Genomic DNA, 19,428 nt, shown 5'->3' with positions numbered 1-19,428 from the left:
GAAACAGTTGTGCTCACAGACATAATCGATGATTGTTTCAACATAAATTGTTATTATTGTGAAATAAAAATAAAAAATAAAAAGTGGTGGAGTATGGATTTATATTCCAAAGAGAACAGATCGATTTTCCCTTCTCATCAAACTCGAGCAGAACAAAGCAGACCAGCTCTGTCTAGCTTCACTTGGCTCATTGCATCAGAGAATCAAGTTCTCCATACTAAAAACAAAAACAATTATCATCTTCATTGTCACAAAACCATAGTTGAGGATGACACTTTTGTAAGGGTGTAAATGGCTCAAAAATAACAAAAGAACAAAGAAAGAAAAATCAAAAGACATTGAACATTAATTGTACTCAGAGATGGACTTTTAAAGGACACATTAATGTGATTTTGTTAATCACTCATCCTTGAAGTTATATTATGAATCGGATTAATAAATGGTGAAGTATTAAACTGGTGTCTACTTTTATCTCTGCTGTCAGGTAAAAAATAAAATAAGATATTAAATGATTTGATTTTATGTAGAAAATTGGTGGCCAAAACCTTTTTCCTTTACTGGAATGGATATGTTGGAAATATCTGAAACAACCAATTTGTGCCTACAAAAGTGTAATTTTAACAATTAAGTTTGGAATTTATTACTTTTGAATGAAGCAATAGTAAAAAAACAAACAACCCAACATAGAAACAACCAAGCCTCCTTATGTGGTCAAGTTTTACATTCTATTATCCATCTCAGAGCAAGATATTACTGAATTGAAACATCTCACTCCTATAGATCTTTCTTATTCCTAAACATAGCTTTATCTTTCTCGTCATTAGTTAATCTCTCAAACCTTTAGTCAACATTCTTTTACTTTCTTTGGCAAGTTCTTTACAAGTTTACCCCTACGGTCCATACATAAAACATACATCAGATGGCAGGCGTATAGCCTCTAGTCTATTTTCCTATTTTTTCTAGGAAAAAGTCGTTTTCTTGTCAGTCAGTTTTTCGCTCAGTCAGTTTGACCTTGACTATTTTTCCTCTCTTCCTCTCTCGTTTTCACAGACACACTTTTTCATTTAAACTAGATTTAGTATTCTTTGGTGATTCCAGGCAGCCTAAAAATAAATTGAAAGATTATTCTCCTTGTTTTGTGCAAATTTAGTTTGAATTTATCATCGCTATTTTGTTTAAAACAATAGCACAAAGTTAAATCTGATATCAGGTATATTAACTTCCCCTGAGAATAAGCTCTTTAAGCCAGTGATTGATAATAAATAAATGCCCTGAGAGTAAACTCTTTAAGTCAGTGATTGATAGTAAATAACTGCTTCTTAATTCTTTAGAAACAGACAAACCCACCTTTAAATAAAACTCTAAACCCAATATGTTCTTTCCTTCTCACAAAAATATCCTTGAAAACGAAATCTATGGTCAATGCGTTTTACACAGATATAATAGTCTTTGCAACGATTTAAACAGGTTTTCATTTGCAGTGTTCCCCTGCTTTTACGTTTTCAGTCGTTGTCTTGGAATCTCAAATAAGCTCTGATTTCTAAACGTGAAAGACGCAACACAATAACTTTTACAAAACTAAGCCAGCATCATTTCTTAGGTCTTTTGGTCATTAATGATAAACCACATAAGCCAAAAAGGACATTGCATATATGTATGTACAATAAATATGGAAGCGTTACTGTGGAGCAGTCCCACGGAGACAAAAATTCAACACATTCAACAGGGTATCTGGCCCGTCAAGCACCTCGATACCGTCGGATCGGGCACCCCGTCTCCAGATCCCACTGCAATGGTGGTTCCTGAATCTCTATCCACTTAGGACCGATTTAACAACAGTGTGTTTGGCAGTTAAGTCCCTCACTCTTTTTGTGCACGCTAACCCCTTCCTCTAAAACACACCCTACCTAATATAGGTTGCAGTATTTGCAAACAGTTGTTTGAATCGTCAAATTTTGAAATCTTTTGCGCCAAGCTGGAAAACCTCAAATCCCTCTCTTGGTTTCTCTATCTCATTTCCCCTTCATTTCATTCCATTCCTTTATCTCATTCCATACCATTTCTTTATCTCATTTCATTTCTTTGCATCTCAAAAAACATAGAACTTTATTTATATCTTACCTCCAATCTCTCCCCGCACTCTCACACCTATAACAATGACTATGTACTAATACAGAATTTGCTTTAACAGGTTTCTGCCTACCTTTTGATTTAGAGCTCTTGTGAGAATGCGGAGGATCGATCGGAGCAGCCTAGACCTCGAGGTCTGCGGTCTTTCTGGTCAAAAGATTCCTTCTCAGGATCACGTCCGTCAAAACTTCTCTTAGGATCACGTCGGGGTCACCAAATTGTCAGGCGTGTTGGTTTATCCTAAATATGAGAAGAGTCGGACTGGTCCAATTTAAGTATTTATTGAGATGCAATGAAATGAACAACATAGCTATGGACAATTATCACAGCTTAGGCTAAATAAGTTAGCAATAGGTAGTTAATAATGGCCCCGGACAAAAGGGGTTTGATATAATTATAACAGTAGATTTAATATGATTGGTTATGAAAGATTGAAGGGGAGTCAGCGCAAATCAATTTGGTTCTCTCTTATTGGTCCACGGCTGTAGTCCCCCGCCTCTTGTCAAGGAATCCAGGAAGTGACAAGAAGCCACTCTCCGTGACGCTACTACTACTCTGATAGTTGCTAAGCAGAATGTTCTCTTCATGAAAGGCCTTGACACAGCTGATGCCATGTGGGCCATTGGAGAAAGGAATATGATGTTCCTGCTATATCCAAACAATGTCCTGTTGATGTAAACATTAGGATCCTCGAAACAAAAACAACGAAACAAAACAATCTCAACAAAGTCACTCTGTCCGACCTCCAGAACTTATCAGACAGCTGCATGAAATATATGTGATGTGAATGAATCTAAGGGAATAATGGTTTAATACCAAAAGTTAGAATTCAGAACAATTATAAGATTCATTATTAACACTATGCAGCAAGGGTTATTTATAAATCATTTGTATAAAGGCCTTATATCTGGCCCAACCTGCTCAAGGACCCCCCTCCTGCCTTTATTGGAAAGAATACAGTTAGACCCACATACCAGCTAGAATTTAAATTCCTAACAGTTTCCTGGTCTGATCATCTGTTGAAGACTGCAAACGTCACTGCTACATGAAACAACTTGTGCATGAAACCATAACAGAGAGGCGGGCGGAGCGGAGTCAGTTGGTGTTGAACGTGACTCATCATTAGCTTTGCGCAGTGGCAGTATCGTAGCCTATGAGGTTTATCCGAGGCGTGATTATTGCTAGTTGAAAACTTTACCCAATACCCCGCCTAGACGACTTGAAATATAGTCGGCGACGGCAATTTTTGTCGGTCTCTCAGGAGACTCATATCTGTTGAAACGTAAATACTACTAAATACATTGAGAACAGAGACATGACCACCTGTGTCTGTCTTATAACTTCAATATATAATTGTCTTAATTCTGTTCACTAACGACATGTATCAGGTTTAATATGGATCCATTATTTATTTAGCTGTCTAAAACAAGACCAGTTCTTTACTAAAGGCCGATATATGCTTCTCCGAGTCCGTTGAGGAATGACGGACGGACGGAGCGGACGGACACTTTTTGATTTATAGTTCTACGAGCCTTTTTGTTGTGAAAACAATTCACCGCCAGAACAGTAGTTGGCGCAACGTAAGTCGAGCTTAGAGAAGCCTACCTGATGAGGTATATAGAAGAAGTCCACGCTGGTTTATTTACGTCCTCCCGGCTCCTCACACACAGTGAACGATGGCAACTAACAGAAAAAGGATGTTGATGACGCGACAGTTTTTGCTGAAATAAAGTGACACCCAGCGGGTCAAAATGCTTATGTTATCGTGTCTTAATGCAGCGGTTCCCCGGTCTTGTTTCCAAACTGCGTTGCTAATTCAACAGCTGCAACAGCTTGAAGCTACACGGAGGCAGCTAGCTTCCCCCCAGCTTCCACACACAGTCAGCATGGACACCCGATATTAACTACTACCAAGTGTTTGCTTCTAACCTGACGGTGTTTGAGAAACAGTGCCATGACAGCCGTGGGAGTAACGTCAGCGGGTTTTTGCGCTGTTCCCATCGCAGTTAGCATGGTGGCTAGCCCGCTAGCCCCGTTATGAAAGTTCGTTATAACAGTATGTGACCGTACACACATGCGCAAGTGCTCTAACCAGCCACCGTCAGCCGGACAAAGGCGCTGGCTTAACACACATGTCACATTAATAATAGAGTCGTAGTTGTGATTTTGGTTTATTGTGATTTAGGGATTGGAACAGGAAGTTTGAGGTCCCGAAATGCTGGCGTTAGCGGACCAATCACAGCCAAGGGCTATCCGTGGGCTCTCCGCCATGCCGACGTGTAGTTAGAAAAATCAGAGCTTAAGCAAGCGACTGATATGTGGTTATAATGTCACTAATGACACAGTCGAGTCGAAAAAGTTCTTTATTTTACTCCGCCTGAGTTTAGGAACCCTAAACAAAGACGTACCGGGCTTGACGTAATTTACAATAGTAACCCCTTTTAGTTTAGTTTTTTATTTATCTAAAGTTACATGTATGTTTCCTGGTCTGATCGTCTGTTGAAGACTGCAAACGTCACTGCTACATGGAACAACTTGTGCATGAAACCATAACAGAGAGGCGTGCGGAGCGGAGTCAGTTGGTGTTGAATGTGACTCATTGTCAGCTTTGCGCAGTGGCAGTATCGTAGCCTATGAGGTTTATCCGAGGCGTGATTATTGCTAGTTGAAAACTTTACCCAATACCCCGCCTAGACGACTTGAAATATAGTCGGCGACGGCAATTTTTGTCGGTCTCAAATGAGACTCAGAATTCTGTCAAAACACAAAAACTACTAAATACCAAGAGGAAAATGATATGACCACATCATTCTTTCTTATTATTTCAATATATATACACGTGTGTCTTATTTCTGTTCACTAACGACAATTATCAGGTTTAACAAATATGAATCGTTTACTTATTTAGCTTTCTTAAACACGACCAGTTCTTTACTAAGCAAGCGACTGATTTGTGGTTATAATGTCACTGATGACACAGTCGAGTCAAAACTGTTTTTTATTCTACCCCTCTTTAGAGAAAGATAAACAAAGACGTACAGGGCTTGACGTCATCTACAGTGGCAAACCCTTAAAGTTAAATTTTTTCATTTATCTAAAGTTACGTGAGTAACTTGGTCTGGTCGTCTGTTGAAGACTTCACACGTCACTGCCACATGAAACCACATGTGCTTAAAACCATAACAGAGAGGCTTGGGGATCGGAGTCAGTTGGTGTTGAACGTGACTCATCATTAGCTTTGCGCAGTGGCAGTATCGTAGCCTATGAGGTTTATCCGAGGCGTGATTATTGCTAGTTGAAAACTTTACCCAATACCCCGCCTAGACGACTTGAAATATAGTCGGCGACGGCAATTTTTGTCGGTCTCTCAGGAGACTCATATCTGTTGAAACGTAAATACTACTAAATACATTGAGAACAGAGACATGACCACCTGTGTCTGTCTTATAACTTCAATATATAATTGTCTTAATTCTGTTCACTAACGACATGTATCAGGTTTAATATGGATCCATTATTTATTTAGCTGTCTAAAACAAGACCAGTTCTTTACTAAAGGCCGATATATGCTTCTCCGAGTCCGTTGAGGACTGACGGACGGACGGACGGACAGCCTCCACGCGGCCTCCCCTGCAAGTAATGAGATATGGTGCAAGACCAGCTCATGAAACTAATGTCGCCACCCAATCGTCACGCTGTCAGATCAGGGCGCAAGAGGCCGGGGGGACGCAAGCTCACGTCAGGGCGGGCAGCCATCCCGACCATCGAGCGCCAGGGCCTGGCAGTGCTCCAGCTAAATGTCGAGGGCCTCACCACCGCCAAACTGGACATCATACGCCACCTCGCCGACTCCCATGAAGTCGCGGCCGTCCTCCTTCAGGAGACGCACTGTGGAAAAGCAGACTTTCTCAGGTTGCCCGGGTTCCACCTCGCCGGCTCCATCCTCAGCAGGCAGCACGGGATGGCCACCTTTGTCAGGTCTGACCTCAGCTGGACAGCCACAGGCCAATCCCCTCCAGGCGCTAGTCTCGAGTGGATGTCCACGAGGATACAGACAACAACGGTTGTGAACGTGTACAAGCCCCCACCATCTGTACTGTCCACATCGGCCCTCCCAATTACCCCGGCACCCGCCATCTACGCCGGGGATTTCAACTGCCAGCACACCGACTGGGGATACTCCCACACAACACCGGATGGGGAGACGCTGAGCGAGTGGGCCTCCAATGCCAACGCCCATCTCCTGTTTGACCCCAAAGAGCCACCAAGCTTCTACTCCTCCAGATGGAACACCTTCACCAACCCAGACCTCGCCTTTGCTGTGTTCCACAGTAAGGACCCGATGCCAGAGAGAAGGGTCATTGACAGGTTCCCCCGATCACACCACCGACCGTCTGTCATCAGAATACCATCACTGGTGCAGCCGGTCGCAGGGAAGCCTGTCAAAAGATGGAATTTCCGGAAGGCCAACTGGCATGCTTTTTCTGTTGACACAGAGAGAAGATCTGTCACCCTCCCGGACCCAGACACTCCTAATGTGGATGCTGCATATGCAGCCTACTGTGAAGTGCTGACAGGGGCAGCGAAGAAAACCATACCACGAGGCTACAATGAAAACTACATCCCGGGTTGGAACGAGGAGTGCAACCACCTCCTGCGAGCCCACCAGCAGGCTAGCTCAAGAGCTGAAGTGGATGCGACAGCAACGGCACTGCTTGAGAAGCTGGACGCCACTCGCAGGGCTAGATGGACAGAGGTCGTCGAGTCGATTGACTTTACCCACTCCAGCCGTAAAGCGTGGCAGACCATAAACCAGCTCTCAGGAAGAAGTACACCACCTCCCAAGTGCCCTGTGACAGCAAACGCCATCGCAGCCCAACTCCTGAAAAATGGCCGCTTCCCAGACGCAGACAAAGAGTTTGCCCGCTCAACATCCCACGAGGTATCCAGTCTCTCTAGGGCGGCCAGTGTCAATGCCAACCTGTCAGGAGATTTCACACCAGCTGAGCTCAAGGACGCTATGGCCAAACTCAAACAAGGCAAGGCACAAGGCTCCGACAACATCCACCCAGAGTTTGTGATCCACCAGAGCGAAATAACATCCGCCTGGCTGTGTGCTTTCTTCTCTGCGTGCCTCCGGAGGTCCAAGCTCCCAAGGGCATGGCGACGGGCCGCTGTCATAGCCCTCTTGAAACCCAACAAACCTGCGGATGACCCCAAGTCCTACAGACCAATCTCGTTGCTGTGCGTCCCTTTTAAAATCCTGGAGAGGATGATACACAGCCGAATTGAGCCAGTAGTTGACTCACAGCTACCGAGGGAACAGGCTGGCTTCCGCCGGGGCAGGTCTACAGTGGACCAGGTAACCCTTCTCACACAAGATCTCGAGGACAGCTTCCAGGCCAAAACCAAAGCTGGGGTGGTACTACTGGACCTGACTGCTGCTTACGACACCGTCTGGCACCGCGGACTCCACCTGAAGCTGCTGAGAACAATCCCGGACCGTCATATGGTCAACTTCATCATGGAGATGCTGTCAAACCGCAGCTTCATCCTCCAGACCAGTGACGGCCAGCACAGCAGGCTCAGGAGGCTGAGAAACGGGGTCCCACAAGGGTCTGTCCTCTCACCGATGCTCTTCAACATCTATATCTTTGACCTACCGGTGACGACATCTAGAAGGTATGGATACGCGGATGATCTAGCCATCATGCTACACCGGCCCACATGGAAGGCGGTTGAAGAGGGTCTCAATCAGGACATGGACGTCCTGGCTGCCTACCTTCGAAGCTGGCGACTGCAGCTCAGTAAGGGAAAGACTGTATCAGCAGCATTCCACCTCTGCAACAGGGAAGCAAGAAGGGAGCTGGAGATCTCAGTGGACAACAAACCCCTGGAGTTCCAGCAGGCCCCAAAGTACCTGGGCGTACGCTTAGACAGGACACTGTCCTACAAACAGCATTTGGATGAAGTGAGGGCTAAAGTAACAGCAAGGGTCTCACTCATCCGGCGCCTAGCTGGTACAACCTGGGGGGCCTCGGCCAAGGTTCTACGTATCTCCACACAAGCCCTCGTATTCTCTGCAGCTGAGTACTGTGCCCCAACCTGGAGTAGAAGCCCACATGCCAAGAAGGTCAATACGGCCATCAACAATGCCCTCCGGATCATAAGTGGCTGCCTGAAACCCACCCCCGTGTCCTACCTGCCAGTCCTAGCAGGAATAGCGCCAGCCGGCCTACGGCGAGAGGCTGCTACCCTCGCCCTGGCAAGGAAAGCCCAGGAACACAGCTGGCACCTCCTCCATGAAACCACCACCATGGCAACACCTCCAAGCAGACTCAAGTCCCGCCACCCATACAATCAGGCCGCACAAGAGATGCTTATTTCCATCCCGGAGGATTTGACAACCAAAGCCTGGCTGGCAGCGGCATGGAAGCAGGAGTGGGAGTCAGCAGGACAGACACGCCTACACCATTACATCCAGGATCCTGGAGGTGGCGTTGAGGGAGAAGATCTACCTCGCCGGCAATGGACCCTCCTGAACCGCCTTCGCACAGGGGTTGGCTGCTTCAAAGCGTCCATGAAGAAGTGGGGCCTAACAGACAGTGCAGCATGTGAGTGCGGGGAGCCTGAGCAGACTGCCGACCACATCATCACCACCTGTCCCCGGCATAGACCACCCTCAGAGGAGGGCCTCTTCCAAGTGGGACCTGAGACGAGGGAGTGGCTACACGACACGAAGTTGGACATATGAAGACGATACACGAAAGAGAGGGGAGCGGACGGACACTTTTTGATTTATAGTTCTACGAGCCTTTTTGTTGTGAAAACAATTCACCGCCAGAACAGTAGTTGGCGCAACGGAAGTCGAGCTTAGAGAAGCCTACCTGATGAGGTATATAGAAGAAGTCCACGCTGGTTTATTTACGTCCTCCCGGCTCCTCACACACAGTGAACGATGGCAACTAACAGAAAAAGGATGTTGATGACGCGACAGTTTTTGCTGAAATAAAGTGACACCCAGCGGGTCAAAATGCTTATGTTATCGTGTCTTAATGCAGCGGTTCCCCGGTCTTGTTTCCAAACTGCGTTGCTAATTCAACAGCTGCAACAGCTTGAAGCTACACGGAGGCAGCTAGCTTCCCCCCAGCTTCCACACACAGTCAGCATGGACACCCGATATTAACTACTACCAAGTGTTTGCTTCTAACCTGACGGTGTTTGAGAAACAGTGCCATGACAGCCGTGGGAGTAACGTCAGCGGGTTTTTGCGCTGTTCCCATCGCAGTTAGCATGGTGGCTAGCCCGCTAGCCCCGTTATGAAAGTTCGTTATAACAGTATGTGACCGTACACACATGCGCAAGTGCTCTAACCAGCCACCGTCAGCCGGACAAAGGCGCTGGCTTAACGCACTTGTCACGTTAATCATAGAGTCGTAGTTGTTATTTTGGTTTATTGTGATTTAGGGATTGGAACAGGAAGTTTGAGGTCCCGAAATGCTGGTGTTAGCGGACCAATCACAGCCAAGGGCTATCCGTGGGCTCTCCGCCATGCCGACGTGTAGTTAGAAAAATCAGAGCTGTCCGAAAAGCTCTCCGGAGAGGCCCGGAGAGGGCGTTCCACGGCAGAGAAGGCGGTCCTATCTGTCCGTGTCCGTCAAAACTGGGAGGCGCATAAATTGGCCGTAAGCAAGCGACTGATATGTGGTTATAATGTCACTAATGACACAGTCGAGTCGAAAAAGTTCTTTATTTTACTCCGCCTGAGTTTAGGAACCCTAAACAAAGACGTACCGGGCTTGACGTAATTTACAATAGTAACCCATTTTAGTTTAGTTTTTTATTTATCTAAAGTTACATGTATGTTTCCTGGTCTGATCGTCTGTTGAAGACTGCAAACGTCACTGCTACATGAAACAACTTGTGCATGAAACCATAACAGAGAGGCGTGCGGAGCGGAGTCAGTTGGTGTTGAATGTGACTCATTGTCAGCTTTGCGCAGTGGCAGTATCGTAGCCTATGAGGTTTAACCGAGGCGTGATTATTGCTAGTTGAAAACTTTACCCAATACCCCGCCTAGACGACTTGAAATATAGTCGGCGACGGTCTCAAATGAGACTCAGAATTCTGTCAAAACACAAAAACTACTAAATACCAAGAGGAAAATGATATGACCACATCATTCTTTCTTATTTCAATATATATACACGTGTGTCTTATTTCTGTTCACTAACGACAATTATCAGGTTTAACAAATATGAATCGTTTACTTATTTAGCTTTCTTAAACACGACCAGTTCTTTACTAAGCAAGCGACTGATTTGTGGTTATAATGTCACTGATGACACAGTCGAGTCAAAACTGTTTTTTATTCTACCCCTCTTTAGAGAAAGATAAACAAAGACGTACAGGGCTTGACGTCATCTACAGTGGCAAACCCTTAAAGTTAAATTTTTTCATTTATCTAAAGTTACGTGAGTAACTTGGTCTGGTCGTCTGTTGAAGACTTCACACGTCACTGCTACATGAAACCACATGTGCTTAAAACCATAACAGAGAGGCTTGGGGATCGGAGTCAGTTGGTGTTGAACGTGACTCATCATTAGCTTTGCGCAGTGGCAGTATCGTAGCCTATGAGGTTTATCCGAGGCGTGATTATTGCTAGTTGAAAACTTTACCCAATACCCCGCCTAGACGACTTGAAATATAGTCGGCGACGGCAATTTTTGTCGGTCTCTCAGGAGACTCATATCTGTTGAAACGTAAATACTACTAAATACATTGAGAACAGAGACATGACCACCTGTGTCTGTCTTATAACTTCAATATATAAATGTCTTAATTCTGTTCACTAACGACATGTATCAATTTAATATGGATCCATTATTTATTTAGCTTTCTAAAACAAGACCAGTTCTTTACTAAAGGCCGATATATGCTTCTCCGAGTCCGTTGAGGACTGACGGACGGACGGAGCGGACGGACACTTTTTGATTTATAGTTCTACGAGCCTTTTTGTTGTGAAAACAATTCACCGCCAGAACAGTAGTTGGCGCAACGGAAGTCGAGCTTAGAGAAGCCTACCTGATGAGGTATATAGAAGAAGTCCACGCTGGTTTATTTACGTCCTCCCGGCTCCTCACTAGTGATGGGAAGTTCGGATTTTTTTACCGTGTCGGTTCTTTGAATCTCGTTCAGTAAAATGAACGAATCTCTTTTTGAGTCATTCGTTCGTTTCAAGGGGGGGGGGGGGGGTGCAAACAATCCAAAGACTCTTACCCGGCAGATGAACGAATCGTTCAACTCCCGACCGTGTGTTTGGATCAATGATTGGGTTCATCTGCCGACAGAGTCTTCGGCCGACGTGTCGGCCACACAGAGCAAGCTCAACTCGCCGGTGACCGCGGTGCGGGCGGCGCACGGGAAAATCGCCCGGCACCTCCATACCGCTGCACGTCCACCCGGACATGAACGGGAATCTACGGAGCTGCTGATTCGCACGCTGCCAGCACATCCAGCTGGCCCGCCGCATCCGCGGACACAGAGCTTAACTGCTGCTGATCCACTGACTATAACAACGCCGCATTCAAATAAAAATGTGGGAAAGAATATTGTACAGTATCTAATATTGTGTTGGTCATATTTAAATCATTAATTTTTTTGGGGGGGGGGGGGAAAGAGAGGATAAAATAAAAGAATCGCATATTAAATCTTAATCGTTCAGCCCTATTCACAAGTCATAATGACTGGTTTTGTTATTTTCACTTTACATTTACACTTACAGTTTAGTGCAGTGTAATTATTTCCCGTGATAATTAAATGCCAGTGTGACAATAAATGACAATTTAAAACCATACAAACTGTCATGTTTTACTGTATTTAATAGAGGTTTTCTTACAAAAATATATGATCTGCCACACAAAAGCTGTCAGTCATGGCTGCTTTTTAACAGCGGTCACGCGATAGGGAATGAGGTAACTGTTTCCTCTTCTGAGCCTATGGAGGTCACGTAGGAAATGATCCAAAGACTCGTACCCGGCAGATGAACGAATCGTTCACCTCCCGACCGTGTCTTCAGATCAGTGTTTCGTTCTTCTGCCAACAGAGTCTTCGGATCAGTGATTCGTTCATCTGCCGGATACGAGTCTTTGGATCCTTTTTCACGTGACCTGCATCGGCCTATGCAACAGTCCCGATGCGCGGCCACGAGAAAATGAACGAATCTCTCTTTGAGAGGACTCGTTACTCCCGAGTCCTTGTAAGGATTCGTTCAAAACGAACGAATCGTTCACGACCGACACATCACTACTCCTCACACACAGTGAACGATGGCAACTAACAGAAAAAAGATGTTGATGACGCGACAGTTTTTGCTGAAATAAAGTGACACCCAGCGGGTCAAAATGCTTATGTTATCGTGTCTTAATGCAGCGGTTCCCCGGTCTTGTTTCCAAACTGCGTTGCTAATTCAACAGCTGCAACAGCTTGAAGCTACACGGAGGCAGCTAGCTTCCCCTCCAGCTTCCACACACAGTCAGCAGGGACACCCGATACTAGCTACTACCAAGTGTTTGCTTCTAACCTGACGGTGTTTGAGAAACAGTGTCATGACAGCCGTGGGATTAACGTCAGCGGGTTTTTGCGCTGTTCCCACCGCAGTTAGCATGGTGGCTAGCCCGCTAGCCCCGTTATGAAAGTTCGTTATAACAGTATGTGACCGTACACACATGAAGTGCTCTAACCAGCCACCGTCAGCCGGACAACGGCGCTGGCTTAACACACATGTCACATTAATAATAGAGTCGTAGTTGTGATTTTGGTTTATTGTGATTTAGGGATTGGAACAGGAAGTTTGAGGTCCCGAAATGCTGGCGTTAGCGGACCAATCACAGCCAAGGGCTATCCGTGGGCTCTCCGCCATGCCGACGTGTAGTTAGAAAAATCAGACCTTAAGCAAGCGACTGATATGTGGTTATAATGTCACTAATGACACAGTCGAGTCGAAAAAGTTCTTTATTTTACTCCGCCTGAGTTTAGGAACCCTAAACAAAGACGTACCGGGCTTGACGTAATTTACAATAGTAACCCCTTTTAGTTTAGTGTTGTATTTATCTAAAGTTACATGTATGTTTCCTGGTCTGATCGTCTGTTGAAGACTGCACACGTCACTGCTACATGGAACAACTTGTGCATGAAACCATAACAGAGAGGCGTGCGGAACGGAGTTAGTTGGTGTTGAATGTGACTCATCGTCAGCTTTGCGCAGTGGCAGTATCGTAGCCTATGAGGTTTATCCGAGGCGTGATTATTGCTAGTTGAAAACTTTACCCAATACCCCGCCTAGACGACTTGAAATATAGTCGGCGACGGCAATTTTTGTCAAATGAGACTCATAATTCTGTCAAAACACAAAAACTACTAAACACATTGAAAACAGTGATATGACCACGTCTTATAACTTCAATATATAAATGTCTTAATTCTGTTCACTAACGACATGTATCCGGTTTAATATGGATCCATTATTTATTTAGCTTTCTAAAACAAGACCAGTTCTTAGCAAGCGACTGATATGTGGTTATAATGTCACTAATGACAGGGTCCAGTCTAAACTGTTTTTTATTTTACTCCGCCTGAGTTTAGAGAACAGTAAACAAGGACTTACAGGGCTTGACGTCATCTACAGTGGCAAACTCTTTTAGTTTCATTTTTTATTTATCTAAAGTTACATGTGTGTTTCCTGGTCTGATCATCTGTTGAAGACTTCACACATCACACGTCACTGCTACATGAAGCCACATGTGCTTTAAACCATAACAGAGAGGCGTGCGGAGCGGAGTCAGTTGGTGTTGAACGTTACTCATCATTAGCTTTGCGCAGTGGCAGTATCGTAGCCTATGAGGTTTAACCGAGGCGTGATTATTGCTAGTTGAAAACTTTACCCAATACCCCGCCTAGACGACTTGAAATATAGTCGGCGACGGCAATTTTTGTCGGTCTCTTAGGAGACTCATAAGATTGTATAAAATCAATAAATCGTCACATATTATCACCCAATTAATTTTGTGTGTGGAATTGAACCTGGAATTAAGGGCCGACTGTTGCCAGCTACAAAATTACAGCATCTACCCTTGAATTGTAAGGTTGTCCCACAAACTAGATATAATCAAGTAATGTACAAAAGAGGTACTTCCAATATAGCCGCACGTACAGTTTTGACCCCCCCCCCCCCCCCCCCCCCACTGTAAATCACTCTGTGAACAATCAATGATTAATAATGACATCTTGAAGTTCATGGTTTTAACGTGTAAGATCATAATTTGTAACCCTGGGCTGACGATTCTTCCCGAAGGCCATCACAACACGGAACTCTACAACACAGTGACCCAAACTCAAACTAACATGCACCGGTGTAATAGAGAAATTTATCTTTATTAATATATTCATATATTTTATTCATGCTAAGTCTGTTGTTGTTTATTTGATGCTTTTGTGTGATTGTTTGTGTTTTATGCTCCACGCAGTGGTACTTCTGATTTCGTTGTATTCATAACTTACAATATGATAAAAGTGTTGTCATCAACTGTACCTTGGTCAAAGTGCAGTGTACCTACCAGAACAGCAGAGGGCACTCTGACACAGGATATGGAATAATGAATGGCAGGAGTAAATGGACAATAGATGGCTGCTGTTTAAAATCTTCAGATAAAGATCTGTGTTATATGTTAGTAAGGTTTATTTCAAAGATATGACACAATGAATTGTTGGTATAGTAAAGTTGGTGTTCCCTTTCTGCAGAACTTGATGGGGATTTTTGAATCATGAGCAAGTTGGTGTTCAATCGTCTTTTTCTAAACTGAGAAGTATCAGGTCATGTTTCATTAGCCTGTGGAGAAGCATGATTGCTGTGATGTCTGATTGGATGAAGGGTGGTGTTTAAAGGATTCACAGGAGAGGAGTGTTCAATCAAGTCGGTGTTCTCATTAAGCAGATGAGCTGGAAGCCTGTCGTCACCCTGTGAACACTCTGGTGAATTAGGTTTCTCACACTATCTCTACATGTTACAGTGATTTGGTTGACACAAAATAATTTGAAGAAAACTGTAGTGTTGGTCAGCAGTCTGGAGTACTACTCTTACTCATACTGGTACTAATCAACATAATTGGCAGTTACATTGCAACACAAACCAGTATATCACTCCATCTTTACATTTGCTTGTTATATATATTATACATTATATAAATCTGAGACATTGTATAGAGATCAATAGTATAATCATAATCCATGTCAGCAGACTTGATGTCAAATTTGTCTCAATCTACGTAAATGTTTTAATTTACCAATTTACAGGTACAATGTATTTTTTAAACCATGGTTCTGAGCGATGATGTACTTAGCCCAGATAATCCAATAACAATAGTCTGGTTTGAGTTAAATATCTATAATTAATCAGATTGAGATATTTGTAATGTGATTATTGTTATTCGGATGCTTGTAATGTATAACTCCCAAACCCTGGTAATCAAATCCATGTTGAAAATATGGATCATAGGTTCAGACAAATGGAGCAGTTGGGGTTCTTTGTCAAAGGTGACACTAAGGCTTGGAAGAGGGATTCATATATTATTTACATAAATTACTCATCAAGGCTTCTGCTCTTAATCTTAATCTTCATCATACAGTGTGCCCCACGATGCACTTGCCTTTTAATCTGTTACCCACATCTGCCGAGCATTTATCAGTCCATTCCAAATGGAGTTCCAGGGCTAATGTAGCTTCTGTGTGGTCCTCTTGACCTGCACATGACCCACTGTTGTCCTCCTGTTAGGTTGTAATCACGGCGCTTTATGTGAAATACCCAGGAGGTTTCTTTTGTTCCTCCGTTACACATAACGTCTCTCAGAGTCCGACCTTTCAAATCTCAATGACAGTTCTAAGTGTGATGACAAGATATGGCTTTGTTCTATATAAGCGGCAGCTGGAGGCCTGCCAAACACAAACAGATAAATTGCGAAGCATCACAGGACTAGTTCCCTGGTAACCATGTGACATTGCCAACAATTGCTATGGAAACCAGTGCATTCTCTCTCTCAGGCAGCTTATACCAAATACAATGAACGTACACTAGAGGAAAATCATGGTCTACGATAAATTGTCACTGGCTGAGCTGACCAAGCTTTGACGGATATTAATACTATGATAGCTTAGTACCATTCAACATTTTTCACACACATAGGCAAATTGATTAGTAAGAGCAGGGTTTTTATTTATATATTATTTATACTTTATCAACAGTCTGAGTGCAAAAGTGATATAAAATTACATTTTATGTTGTATTAAATTTATCTTTAAAAAAAATCGAATTCTGGGGACAACTGCATTTAGCACAAACCTCATTTCAAATCAAGACACTTTTATAGATCACATCAAACAATAACACACATTTAATCATTCTCTTTAGATCTTTTGTTCAGCGGGCTAATTTGCAATCTGCTTTGTAGCATGTCTTTTGTTTTGATCCTATTTGTCACAAATCCAGTTACAACTCCATGTTCCAAATGGAAAAAAGAAGCGGCCTCTCTTCAAAGAGTGAGACATCACAGCCTATTTCATTAAAGCAGGTGCAAATCCAAAAGAGGTGCTTTGATTTGCAGCCAATTACGGACATCCTTGTTGCATCACCTTTTTTACGTGAATACTCATCCCCCTGTTCAACTGATCAGAAGAATTAGCCCCTTAGTCTTGGCAGATAACCAGAAATGTAGAGATCACACAAATGAGCAGAAACCTCAGAAGTTATCAACTTTTTCAACACACTCAATTAAACTTGTTCCAGTCCTCTAACGCCATCTCCGGCTTAATCACCGCGTGACGTACAAGGGGTTGCCCCCAATTAGGTGTCTCCTGTGACACCCTGACACTGTGCTGCCTCCAGATTGTATTTCAGTTTCAATTACGGTGGAACCCCTTCAGGCAGAGGTGACTGGTCTTCTCAGTTTTTTTTCCTCCAGTTTCCTTTGCTTCCCCTTCTTTTGAGTGGTAAGGGTAGTCAAAGGCTCTTCGGCCATGTTTAGGAACAAAGGTTCCATAAACTTTATTACCTTGAGCAGGTGACACAGCAAACAGCTTCAATATCTACAATTCATGCGTAGTATTATACAGTACCACAGGTTATTGGATTCACCCGAGATGTGACTACTGCAAGTTGAATCAAATACTCTGCCATGACATCTTGAGGTAGGATTCAAATCTAATAAGAGGTGAAATGATTACTGCATGAGTTGATTGTAAGAAATTGAAAAAAATTGCATTTTTTTCTGATAATTGAATTGGTTGTTTGAGTTCTAACATCCACAGAGCGGTTATGTTTTCATTTGGGTGTGTTTGGATTAAAACTACTGATCGGATTTCTATGTGTATGACACCGTTTTTTTACAGGGAGTAAATGTTGGTTTTCTATTTAATTGTATTTCTCATTTTTGAGTCTGTCGCATTTTAGAAGCATCATCTACCCCCCACCTCACTTGCGGTGAATCTAGCGGGGATCCCCTGCTGTGTCCTCATATCAGATTCTCTCGACTTTCTACAGAGTTAAAACTGTGGGGGCCAGGAAGAGATAGCCTGCAGTTAATCCAGAGCCTCTCACTCTGACTTTTACGTTCACTCATGCATTTCCTCCAGAGAAAATACAGAGGATCCATAGAGATTGGTGCATGTCTGAAAGCAGCTCAAGTCAGGATGGGGAACTTGAACATTTAAACCCACAAACTCGTTATCACTGAACATAACCACTTGAACTCCTTTTAAAAACTGCTTCTTTCCACTCTGTCAATGAGCTGGATCAGGAGCAGCAATATCAGGTTGTTTTTTGTCTCTGTTTTTTGTAATCACTTGTGGTGAGCTACATTAGCCTTTAGTCTAATGCTATTACAGACACATGCGATAGTAGGCTATTGTACTTCAGGCATTATCTCATGCATCCTGTTCCTGGTGGAAATATCCACTGAGATATCCATCTGCAGCCATGTACCCACTTTCATCACAGTCAGTAAACTCCTTATCCTGTTGGTAATTTAGTGTCTTTTTACTACAGCAAGGATACAAGTTAGAATAAAATTAACACAGTGAAATTATGAACCACTGAAGAGACTTCACCTTTCAGCCACTGCTCCCAATCCGTAGATGGTGCATTAGGCATTTTTAATAGTTATACACTGGGCTAATTCTTCTTAACAGCTCTGCAAGCTTACAGTAGATTATAATATTGATTTAATGGGGATGTCCATCGCTGAACAATTCTATCTGAAGTTGTTGTAGGGCCTCTACTGTGCTTTCAAGGTTGTTTGAAAGTTGCCCGAGAGGTTGATGTTTGTGCGTGTGTTGGTCTCAGTACATGTCAACATCGTGGTTGTCAGAGAAGGGAACTCCAGACTATTAAGAGCAGAGGCTGGGTGACTCCCAGTAGCCTGCAGCTCGGAGAAATAGCTTTTTAAAAGCGACTCCGGATCCAGGTGATTTTAATTGGTTTCCTTTGACAAGATTATTACTTCCTCTCAGGCCAAACTTGGAAAGAGAGTGTTGTGGCAACGCATGTGCCACTACAGACACTTTAATCAGGAGTAAACTTCTTTGGAAAGAACCTTGATTTCATTGCAAACAACAACATGGCCACCTCTAAACCCTCCCCTTGCCAGTGGCGCTCCATAAAGCTTGGTAACACTCAAGTTTCCTGGTGTGAATCATCCTTTCAGAGACAAGTGCATGTGGTATTTCTTCATGTCATACCACATCTTCTGAGAAATGAAAGGCCTGGGACTATTTCTAGAGCCAGTTTGTAAAGCCACCTTCATCACAAATGAGATGAGATGAGTTCAAATCCGTTTTGTTTATTAAAGCTTCTATTCCCAGGAACCCAGACAATCCAAGTTATCCTGACCTTCTTAAATGAAATTGACTTCAGGAAGAGCTGACGGCAATGACTTATGCCAGCCAACCCCATAATCCTTGAAATGGCCATTCTAAAATCCTATTACCACAGCGTAGCAGGGCCAATCCTGGGCAAAGCAATTAGTCGAAGGAAATTAGCAACTTTCTTTGTCCAATTGAACGTCTGAGTTGATAAAGAATGAGATCCTATCATGCCAATTTGAATGTTTTATTGTTTAGAATAATTTGATTAAATGTTACTATTCTCTTTGGTGCCATTAAAGAAAAGCCACTTCTACAAGGACAATATGTAGGTTACTGTTCACACTTGCACTTAAGCTAATGGTCCAATTTGTAAATCGTGCAGTATTA

At 43.5% G+C, this 19,428-nt stretch overlaps 6 non-coding genes and 1 pseudogene across 6 annotated transcripts; all 7 read left to right on the top strand.

The window, feature by feature from the left end:
- Positions 1 to 3,254: 3,254 nt before the first annotated feature.
- Positions 3,255 to 3,395, top strand: LOC128445203 (U4 spliceosomal RNA). Its single transcript, XR_008339291.1, has one exon. It is a non-coding gene; the product is annotated as a U4 spliceosomal RNA (small nuclear RNA).
- Positions 3,396 to 4,734: 1,339 nt separating this feature from the next.
- LOC128445250 (U4 spliceosomal RNA) lies at positions 4,735 to 4,875 on the top strand. The gene has a single exon (XR_008339335.1). It is a non-coding gene; the product is annotated as a U4 spliceosomal RNA (small nuclear RNA).
- A 489-nt stretch (positions 4,876 to 5,364) lies between these two features.
- Positions 5,365 to 5,505, top strand: LOC128445191 (U4 spliceosomal RNA). The gene has a single exon (XR_008339280.1). It is a non-coding gene; the product is annotated as a U4 spliceosomal RNA (small nuclear RNA).
- A 4,615-nt stretch (positions 5,506 to 10,120) lies between these two features.
- On the top strand, positions 10,121 to 10,248 carry LOC128445320 (uncharacterized; annotated as a pseudogene).
- A 486-nt stretch (positions 10,249 to 10,734) lies between these two features.
- On the top strand, positions 10,735 to 10,875 carry LOC128445180 (U4 spliceosomal RNA). Its single transcript, XR_008339269.1, has one exon. It is a non-coding gene; the product is annotated as a U4 spliceosomal RNA (small nuclear RNA).
- Positions 10,876 to 13,384: 2,509 nt separating this feature from the next.
- LOC128445294 (U4 spliceosomal RNA) lies at positions 13,385 to 13,524 on the top strand. Its single transcript, XR_008339378.1, has one exon. It is a non-coding gene; the product is annotated as a U4 spliceosomal RNA (small nuclear RNA).
- A 474-nt stretch (positions 13,525 to 13,998) lies between these two features.
- On the top strand, positions 13,999 to 14,139 carry LOC128445290 (U4 spliceosomal RNA). The gene has a single exon (XR_008339374.1). It is a non-coding gene; the product is annotated as a U4 spliceosomal RNA (small nuclear RNA).
- Positions 14,140 to 19,428: the final 5,289 nt, after the last annotated feature.

Source organism: Pleuronectes platessa, chromosome 7 (assembly GCF_947347685.1).
Source record: "Pleuronectes platessa chromosome 7, fPlePla1.1, whole genome shotgun sequence".
Taxonomy (NCBI): Eukaryota; Metazoa; Chordata; class Actinopteri; order Pleuronectiformes; family Pleuronectidae; genus Pleuronectes; species Pleuronectes platessa.
Note: the sequence above shows the minus strand (reverse complement) of the source record. Positions and strands in the feature narration are given on the sequence as shown.